The 11,038-nt window shown below is 32.4% G+C and overlaps 1 pseudogene; it reads right to left on the bottom strand.

Annotated features, from left to right (window-relative positions):
- Positions 1–321: 321 nt before the first annotated feature.
- On the bottom strand, positions 322–3,078 carry LOC145594327 (AAA-ATPase At3g28510 pseudogene; annotated as a pseudogene).
- Between the last annotated feature and the right edge of the window lie 7,960 nt (positions 3,079–11,038).

Here is an 11,038-nt window from a genome sequence, read left to right as displayed (position 1 = left end):
AGAAGAAGATGGAGAACAAGAACCTCATTTAAGTGGCATGAGTACATGACTATTTTTGGCTAGAAAAAATTGGTTAGCGTTCGGAGTTTGGTCCAAAGAATCCTCCCCACAACCTAAACACGATAAAAAGACCTTTTGTACTACCTTTTTTATAAAAGGACCTTTATCACAAAGTCGACAAGTTAAAAAAAATCTTCCCCATAAATTTTCAAAGAAAAAAAAAAGAAGAGGGGTTTACCCAAAAGTTGATGATTACATGATTTTTGTTCACTACTTCAATTAAAACAATTGATTAACTCATAATAAATTTATGTTAATTTCTCACATGCTTTTCTTTTCACCAGATATTTCCCCCACTGCTGACTTCTCTTCACCTTTCAACACAAGTTCTTGTTCAGATTTCAACTTCTTTCCTTGCTTTGCCTTCTCAAGGTACACAACTAATTTCCTTAAACAATCCTCAGCAGTAGTAGTCTTAATTGATCTAGGCATAATATTTTCGGCTACATCAGCTGGTGTAACATCTATTTCCTCCAGCAACCTCCCAATGGTTTCGAACAAAGGATGTGATTCAACCTGTAAATAATTCTTAGCCAACATCTTGAATGCTTCATATCGACAGTAAGACAACTCGATATGCATGTCCATTCTACCAGGCCGAATTAGAGCAGGATCGAGTTTGTGCACATGATTAGTCGTAAACACAATGATCCTCTCTTCTCCACAAGCTGACCATATTCCATCAATAAAGTTTAGTAAACCAGACAAAGTCACCTCACTTCCTTTCTTCTTTTTGTCTTTCACTTCTTTTTTTCCTGCAGGTTTATCCTTCAAAGGGTCTTTTTCGCCGGCCTTTTCTTCATCTCCTTCTTTTTTCTCTGTTCTTTGTCCTGTTAAGTCCAATGAACAATCTATATCTTCAATCAGAATGATGGACTTACAAGTTGTTTCGATTAATAGGCTTCTCAGTTGCTTATTATTTTTAACTGATGTCAATTCAAGATCGTAGATGTCGTAGTCTAGGAGATTAGCCATGGCTGCTACTAGTGTTGATTTCCTGTACCAGGAGGACCATATAGAAGGTAACCCCGCTTCCATGGCTTACCAATTTGCGCGTAGTAGTCTTTCGCGCCCTTAAACCATTGTAAGTCCTCGAGGATCATCTGTTTCTTAGCCTCCTCCATCGCCAACATCCCAAATCTTGCAGGGTGTTTGAAATCAATTTCGTTATCCCAGATGTCTCTTTCATCTCCATTTGTATACAGCTTTCGCTTCCTGTTTCGATTTGTTATCGTCTCACCTTCTTCTAGAACATATGGTAAATACTTGTCCATTATAAACTTTCTGTGCTTGGCATGAAACACCAGCGTGTAGTATCTGTTTGAATTCAAAACATTGTTAGTAAAATAATGAAGTCATTAGCTCTGTTGTTTTTAAAAAAAAACTCAAACTATAATCATGTGAATTCATATCAATGTGATAAATGAAAAAAAAAAAAAAAAAAAACACACACACACTAGTAGTTGATTAGATCACAGACCACTCACATGACTTGGCAAATAATTCCAGGAGATGATTATATTACTCTAACAAATGGACAAGTTATGACATTAGTATATAAATTTGTACATTAGTAAATTATATTTTTATGGACTGCAAGGCAATATTACCTTCAATTTTGCTATTAATAATTCGAAATCTTGAGTTTATAAAGCCTAATGGCAAGGATGGTACTTTTAAATCTTGAGTTTGGGGGGTATAATTCCCACTAAGGATGAAAATCCCTTATCATTATCCCTCAAATTCCAAAGTGTTCAAGTTTAACCCGTGTGCGGTACTATTCTACAGTACAATTTTTCTTAGTATAATAAAACCAAAACTTGATATACGTCAACTACAAAATAAAATCCCTAACTTTTTGGTCAAAAAGGAAGTAAAATGAAACAGAGGAAAATTGCTTATTAAAAAGTTGGGTGAAAGTTTGGTTTGTAGTGTGGTATATAGCTCAAATTGAAAACAAACCATGTTAATTTAGTTTTGGAATATTTCAAACCACACTGCACCATTTTAATATTGAAACCGAATCAAACCAAATTGTTTTAAATTTGGTTTTTCAAAAGAAAATTGAGCCACATTGAAATTTTTCATCTTCTTCCATTTTGCTCCATCTATTTGGTCATTCAATCTAACATCCCCTTGTTCGACATTATATGACATAAAAAAACACAAATTGTATTACTACCGCCGTTAGATATTAGTTGCAACTTTGGGGTAATATTCCAAAGTTGCAACTAATATCTAACGGAGGTACTAGTTTTTGGCTTATGTAGGGTATAAATTAGTATTGGCTAGGCTATAATTTGGATATGGGTTATAATTCGATATGGATTTGGTTTTTGGTTTTCAAAATTTAAAGCCGAAACCAAACCATATTAATTCGGTTTTGGGATTCCTCAAACTGCTCCAAACCATATTAGAAAAAAAAAAAAAAACACACCACATTTCTAATTAGATTTGGTTTGCGATTTCATTCGATTTTAAACCGCATTAGTTTCACCCCTATTAAAAAGAGTATATTCTTAAGACAGATATTAAAAAAAGAGCTTGAAACGAATGGAAGGATCTGAACCTTTTTTCATTGGAATTTCTGGAGTAGCTAGATGCTTCATTAACAAGCTTTTTAACAAAAGACCACCAAACTTGAACACCATTGTATTCATCCATGATCTCTTCATTATTCCCCAATTTTATCAACAAACTCTTGGCATCTTCATCATAATTAGCGTTCATACTTTTAGCTTCTGTTGAAGATTTGTCGCCGAGGTAGCTTTGGATCGCATCGTAGGCCTCGTTTCGATTGTATCGATTCGAGTACTCATCGAAGCGGATATTGAGGTAAGGGGAGAAATAACTAGCCAATTTGTGAGTATAGCGAGAAGTGAAAAACTCAATAGCTTCATGTAATTTTGGAGGGAAATAATGCCGGTATATTGTCCATATGAACATTAGACCGGCAAGGCCGGAACCAAACTGTGATGAAAACATTTCCATATTTGATTACGAGTCGAGTAAGTCTTGTATGAGAGGTGCTCACAAATTTAATTTTTTAGAGTGATGGAGCTAGCCAAATACGAAGTACGGATTTTATAGAGAGTTTCCGTGTTGTAGTAGGATTATGGAAGATACAAGTTCATTTCCCTAATTTACTTGGAAGTTGAAACAAATGTCAATGCATTAATTTGACTTTAAATATACAAAGTACTGCAAGTACAGATGTATGGGAAAACACATGAAAAAATTAATGGTGGCAGGAGAGAGAAAAAAAGTTTAGAAATTTAGAGATAAGATAGCACAAAGATTTAAAAAAATACAAGAGTAAAATAGGGAGAAAGAGCTTTATGAAAAAAAAATATTCGAGAATATATTGGTAATTTTGTCATTTTAATAGATGTTGGAAAAAACAAATGGGTCATTCTTTTTGGAACTAAAGTTAGGCCAAATAGATCGTTCTTTCAGGGACGGAGGGAGTATATGATTAAATATTAGTACGGAGTAAAAAATGTCAGGACATTGATATTATAGAACTTCGTTTTAATTTAATATGGATTACCTTATTTTTTGAAAACTTTATAGTAGTCTTTTGAATTATAACTACCATAATGTTTTATATGACTCATAATTAACATATCTTTTTCCTAAAATCTAAATATATTACTTTATTTTTGATATAAAATACTACTCCCTCCGCCCCCATTGATAGTCACTTTTGATAGAAAATCACGGGAATTAATAAACATAAATAAGAAGTAGCAAAAGTACATTAAAAAGTGAATTTAATGATGGAAAAAAGTAGAGAGAGAAAATAATTAAAATACATGGGAAAGTAAAATTTATATGGAAAAATTAAATTTGCACAAATATTTTTGCAAATGGGAGAGAATTTTGGTTAAAAAAATAATAAAATAATATTAATGGTACTTGAAAAAAGCAAATGTAACTAACATTTTGGACGGAGGGAGTATTATCAACAATTTTTTTATTTATCAAATTTTTATTTCATTTATGTAAGTTTTATTATTATTTTATAGTTTCTCGAAAAATATTTATTTTATATTAAAATAAAATTTTCAAAATTATATTTGCATTGTGGGCAAATTTTAGCTCCCAAGTGATAGTCCCTTATGGGCAAATTTTAGTCCCAAAATGTTCACCCCATTTGCTATTTTCAACAACCATTAATATTAATTTTTTACTGAAATTCTCTCCAATTTGCAATGATATTTGTGCAAATTTAAATTTTCCACGTAAATTTTGTTTTTCTATGTACTTTTATTATCTTATCTCTCTAGTTTTTTGCATACGTTACCCAATGTCAATTTACTTTTTTAATGTACTTTTACTATTCTTATTTGTGTTTATTAATTCCCGTGGAAAATGTCCATAAGGGACTATCAATAGGGGACAGAGGGAGTAGATGTTAGAAGACTAATTGTGTGTACTTTATAATATGAAAAAAATAAACCGATCATATTATACATCATTTAAATAATATGGTAGTATTTCACAATATATTTCATGATAGAATTTGTTTTCATTACTTAAAAAAATACTCCGTATTATTAAATTTAGTACTACCTCTATTAATTTATTGTTACAACAAAGGAATTTTTTATGATTCACAAATAATATTATACCTCTTTGTTGCAAATAAAAATTAATGAAGGTAGTGTATGAATAGTGAAAAAAATTAAAAGGGTCAATTATTTTGGGATAAAAGGCAGTGGCGGATCCAGGAATTTGGGTATGGAGGTACGGAATCAGGTTTGTTAAAAAAAAAAAAAAAAACTTATAAAACACCAAATTTGAAACTAGGATTTCAATAGTTATAATTCCACACTCTTATTAGTCATTGCATGTAATTCACCCCCCTTAAATGGTCTACACAATTGAGCAAAACAAATAAACCAATGATTTAAATTAAAGGTTACACTTATATATAAAGCCTTAGACTATTAGCTCAATTATAATCATAAGTTAAGGGACTATAGATATCTACATTAAGGGTCCTGTTCACATTTACTGAACTGAACTGAACTGAACTGATTGGAGCTGAAATGAATATTTTATGAGAGAGGGAAATTAGGAGCTGAACAAAACTGATTGGAGCTGAATTGAACTGAACTGATTGGAGCTAAACTGAACTAAACTGAAATTAAGTAAATATGAACAGGCCCTAAAATACATATACTGTAATATACAATTTGACTTAGTATAATTAATATCATATACTTCAATATATTGCCATAATCTAACACACCAGAGTACATGGCTTAAATTAAAGGATATGTACTACAATAAAATTACAATGAATAATAACTACGTTACTAATATATATACTCCATAATTGATTTAAGTCTTGTAAGGAAATAAAGTACAAAGTAGAAAGAAAATTGTTGTGACAACCAAGAGCATATAGAATTTCCTAGAATGATTTTTTAAATAAATAAAAAAAAAAACATAAAATAAAATTTAAAAAAAGAAAAGAAAAGAAAAATGAATAGATATTAGGCAGAATCAAAAGAAAACACCTAAGAGAGCTGTTATTTAAAACCACAGGTCTTTTTTTGTTTCGCTGTGTTTTAGGCAGAATTAGATGAAAACACCCCAGAGGCCAGTCATTTTGAATTGTACAGATCCCTTTCACTTTGAATTATACAGCTGTGAATGACATGCTAGATCTAGCGCTTCAAAGTTTTAAACGCTACATTTTACATTGTTACTATAGCAGAACCTAAGAGACCTCTTATTTATAAAAACAGGTCTCTTTTATAAACAGTTTTTTTTTAAATTATTTTTTTAAAGAATGGGGGTACAGTTATACCTCTATGTGCCTCTGGATCCGCCACTGATAAAAGGAGTATAAGATTATTACATGAAAGTATTTTATACTATGATGTTATGTACTAGTTCAGTAGTTCGTATAATTCGACACTGTTTTATTTGAACAGAGAATGAGAGAATTATAACCGTCACAATTGACGATTTAGATATTCAAATATTTAGAGGGCAAATATTTCTGATATAATTACCAAAAATGCCACTTGTTTAGTTGTTCATGGACACTGTAAAAGTGTTACGGAATAGTCAATAACATCGACTAGCTTAGTCGGATTTTTTTGTAGAATGAAGCTTGGGGCTTAAGACATAAACAGGAAATTAAGGAAGAAACAATGAAGCATCTAACTAATAAAAGTAAAAAAAAGTAACATTTATAATTGATTAAGGTTTTGTATTTGCCTTTATTTCCTTATACAAACGACGTGTGAAAATAAGGGTTTGTTCACATTTACTAAATTGAGCTGAACTGAACTAATCAGAGCTGAATTGAATTGAAGTGAACTGAACTGATTGGAGCTGAACAGAACTGAACAGAACTGAGCTGAAATGAATATTTTAAGAGAGAGGGAAATTAGGAACTGAACTAAACTGAACTGATTGGAGCTGAACTGAACTGAACTGAAATTAAGTAAATGTGAACAGACCCTAAGAATACAAAACACGAACGAAGAATCGTAAGGACTTTTCCTCACGAAAACCTTAAACCACGTGGTATTAGTGTGGTGAAAGTTAAGAGCGGTACATGTGGCTACTCATTACAATGACTAAGAAATTACCGAGTGTTCGTTGTTAATAAATTAATTGTAGGGCATGAACATATAGTGATGTAGGTATATTATGGAGAAAATTCAAGTTAATCTTGGTGATAAACAATCAAAGTTTATCTCATGGCAAATTTGTAATTAAAAGACAATCAAAGTTTATCTCGACAATAGGTGGTTGTTGTGGCCATGGGAGGGGAAGGGAGAAGAGGAGAAGAGCATCCCTCCTCATTTGCTGATTTCAAGGATGTTGGGTTTGCAAAGGTGACAACAACTACGGGGACTTAACGCCACCTTTACAGCACAAAATCGTAATATTTCTTCTGACATTAATACCCTTTACTTTTCACGCAAAAAGACTATTTTACCCTGAGATAAACAGCCCTTGTTTATCTCCGAGATCAAACTGGGCTAGCTCTTTATTTTCTCTTTATTTATTTTTTTGTCACAGAAGGTAGTAGTTTGTGGAGTTTGTAGCTTAAATGATGTAATTTGGATTCTTCAAAAATAAAAATGATGTAATATGGAAAATAATGATTTGCCAACCCAAAATTACAAGAGATGTAGCTTATCCATTGTGGTCTTGTGGATGCTTTGTACATGTATACATACATATTTACCATGCAATTATCCTCATTTATCAAAATATTAACATACTCCCAATGCAACTATATATTCATATTTACAAAAATATTTACTTATTTCCAATGCAAATATTTCTATTTACAAGAGTAATTGGTTTTCACTATCTTATTTTCCTTATTAACCATGTAAAACCACAAAAAGTAACATTCTTTCAAAAATAGAGGCACTACTTTCTAATTGAAATTTAGAAAAATATTAAATTCTTGTATTAGTTGTGTGTTTTATATTCCCTCTGTCCTTAATATTCAAAAAGTAGATATTTATAAAACACATAATGAGACGAATCTAACAAAGTCCCTCATGATTATATTATCTTTATTACTACCTCAGCTTTTATTTAAGTGGTCTTAGTTTGACCGGGACATTTGTCAATGTATAACTTTGGCAAATAATTTCTTTAATTTTTGAAAAGTTTAACTTGTAAAACGTTGATACTTGAAAATTACGTATTGAGAGGGTTCTAACAAGTATCCACATGAGCAATACACTCCTAGAATTTCTATCAAAGGCTCAAAACTCCTTCCTTTTCAATCCTACAATAGTCTTTTGCAGCCGATTTGACCACCTAACTTATTTAATTTTATGTATAAAGTAAAAAATTTATTAAAATGGTGTATGTGAATAATGTTAAAGTCAAAATAGATCATTTAAATAAAATTTAAAAAGTACTCTTACAACTTAAGATATTTTATGTTCAAAAATTTTAAAGTTTAACCCAGAATGAGTATATGTTGGGGTATGTTACACCGAAATTTCGTGGGCTGAACATTATGTAGTCCGTACATACTTTTTAGTGGGCTTGTTTGACTGAAACGACCTGTTGACCTTTACTTTTGACCAGTTGGCCACTATGTAGAGACGACGCATCACCTTGCCAATAAAAAAAAACGCGATGAGATAGACCTCTTGTTTTTTATGGCAATTCTAACGAATCATCATGCATGCTGCATGACAAAACCTTAAATTGTCAGCTTCTTATTCTTGATTTGAATTGTCTACTGTTTCATCAAAATTATAGAAAAATGACTAAGTACTCCCTCCGTCCAAAAATTATACTCCGTATTTCTACTTCAGAATGTAATAAGAAAACTTTTTTTGAGGGAAAGAATGTAATAAGAAAACTACCTTCACATATTGGGCCACATTGAGATAAAGCTATGCTAAAAAAAAAAGTTTTAAGATGACTGCAAAAATATTAAATTTTTATATACTAAAACAGGGTACACTAGCTCCATGGCTGTTATGGTGTCCCAATTTTAGATTTTTTTTAAATTTTTTTTTTTTTTGTAAAATGTTTAATTGTCAAAGATCCTATTATTAAAGATACTCCAAGATAATATCTTAACTTTCTTAATATTGTTTCTCAATTAATATTATTCATGGATTTTCAGCATATATTTAATCCATATCATTTGACTTTAAATTCCTTAATTCAAGGATAGTATATTTTGTTAATTTGTACTTCGTACATTATATTTTAGGTTTCCTTATTAGCACGCGTACAGCTTTATTAGAGCAGGTAATTCCTTCAACCTAATTTTTTTTCCTCCCCACATTATTTCTATGCCTACTAACACCATTCCTAATGATGTTAAAGCAAATTGTGCTCTGTTGTCAACCTCACTAATATTATCAAACTCAATTCAGATCAACCAATTATCTATCTTAAAAAATTCAACTTAAGACTATACTTGTGGGATATGACCTTTTCAGGTTTCTTCATGGATCTCACCCTGCCCTCCTCCGTCCATATCTTTTATATTTAAGTCAAGTTTATACTCCCTCCGTTACATATTACTCGCAACAAAGGAGTATTTTATGTCTCACAAATAATACCCCTTTCACTACAAGAATAAGTGCGTTTACCGATGGAAAATACCGATGGCCATAAAAAACTATCGGTAAAAATAATATTACCGATGGTTTTATCAAGCCATCGGTATAAAAATAAATACCGATGGTCTAGCCATCGGCATATTTTTACCGATGGCTTTCTTCCATCGGTAAATTCTTTATTGGGTTTTTCTAAGCTATACCCCTAAGGTAGTCGAGTTTCTAAGGTGTACCCATACTTTTTCAAATTTCTAAGTTGTACCCCTCAACTCACTGCCACTAGTGAATGGTACTCTCCTTAGGATTTCAATGTCACCTAAAGTTAACTATATCTTTGATAAAAAGATGATAATACGTAAGGAAATGATACGAGAAAGAAATTTTAACCACGACTACCCTAATAACGAAGACTGAAGCCACGAACTCACACTCTCAATTAACTTTTAAATAACTAATAAGGGTATATTTTAGTATTGATAAGAAGTTGAAGGGCACGACTTAAAAACTTGAAAAAGCATGGGTATACCTTAGAAACTCAACTACCTTAAGGGTATAGCTTAGAAAAACCCTTCTTTATTTTTAAAGAGAATATTTACTTATTTTACAGATGGCTAAAAGCCATCGGTAAAATAAATATACCGATGGTGTAAAGCCATCGGTAATTTACCGTTGCCTTTTAGCCATCGGTGATTACTTTTTTTTTTTGAAAAAAAAAAAAAGAAAACCCTCACAAACCCTAGCCCACCCCTTTACTTTCTTTTATCCTCTTTCTCTCTCCTCTTCTAGAGTCCCAGATCATTTTCGCCTCTCTCCGTCTCTTTCTCTCTCCTCTCCTCTCATGTCTTCTCTTCTTCTCGCTCTTCCCAATCTCCTCTTTCTTTCTACTCTCTTCTTCTTCTCCTGAATCTCTTGGGTCTGCTCTCACTCTTCCCTCTTCTCTTTGTCGCCATCTCTATCTCCTCACGCCATCTCTATCTACTCAGTGGTAGTTGGTTTTTTTGGTCAAATTCGACCATAAAAACTCCAGATCTGGAGTTTTTGTGGTCGAATTTGACCTTTTAAACCTTAAGTATGTGACAAAAGTTGAAGGTATGTTCGGTTTTGTTTGATTTCGTGAGATTTTAAGTTGATTCTTTTTTTTTTTGAGTTGATTTCATTGTTGGTTGTTGATTTTTCGTGGTTATCTTTGCTTTAAAGTTTATTTCGGCAATGTTGTGTTGATTTTGGTTTTTTAAATGGGTTGATTTCATGTTTTTCGTCTTTTTGGGGTTGAATTTTGTTTTTTGGTTGATTTTCGATGTTATCTTTGTTGTTTTTCGTATTTTTGGTTGATTTTCAGGGTCATTTCATTTGGTTTTTTATTGTTGATTTCGGGTTGATTTTTGTGGGTTTATTTTGTACTGTTTCGGGTGGTGGTTAGTGGTGTTAAGTGGTTGAAGAGGGTGGTGGTAGGTGGATTAGGGTTGCGGTGGTGGCGTGGTGGGTGGTTGTGGGTAGATGGCAGTAGGAGGTGTGAGTGGGGTATGGGGCAGGGGGGTAGGGGTCAGGGTAGGGGTGGGTAGGGGGTTTAATTTTTTTTTATTTTTTTTTTAAAATTATCGATGGTCAAAGCCATCGGTAATCGAAAAATGCCGATGGCTTTTGACCATCGGAAGAAAAAAGCCGATGGCTATTGCTATCGGTATTTAAAAAGGTAGCGATGGTTTGTAGCCATCGGTAAAACCATCGGTATTAAGTTTACCGATGGCTTTTCCATCGGTATTTTCGATTTTCCCGACGTATAATTATCCGATGGTTTTTTACCGATGGCAGCCATCGGTAAATGATATACCGACGGTTTTTTACACTTTTACCGATGGATTTTTGCCATCGGAAAATGGCTCATTTCTAGTAGTGTTTGT

Source organism: Chenopodium album, chromosome 19, assembly GCF_948465745.1.
Source record: "Chenopodium album chromosome 19, dcCheAlbu1.1, whole genome shotgun sequence".
NCBI classification, from domain to species: domain Eukaryota; kingdom Viridiplantae; phylum Streptophyta; class Magnoliopsida; order Caryophyllales; family Amaranthaceae; genus Chenopodium; species Chenopodium album.
This window is presented reverse-complemented; position numbering and strand designations above follow the sequence as displayed.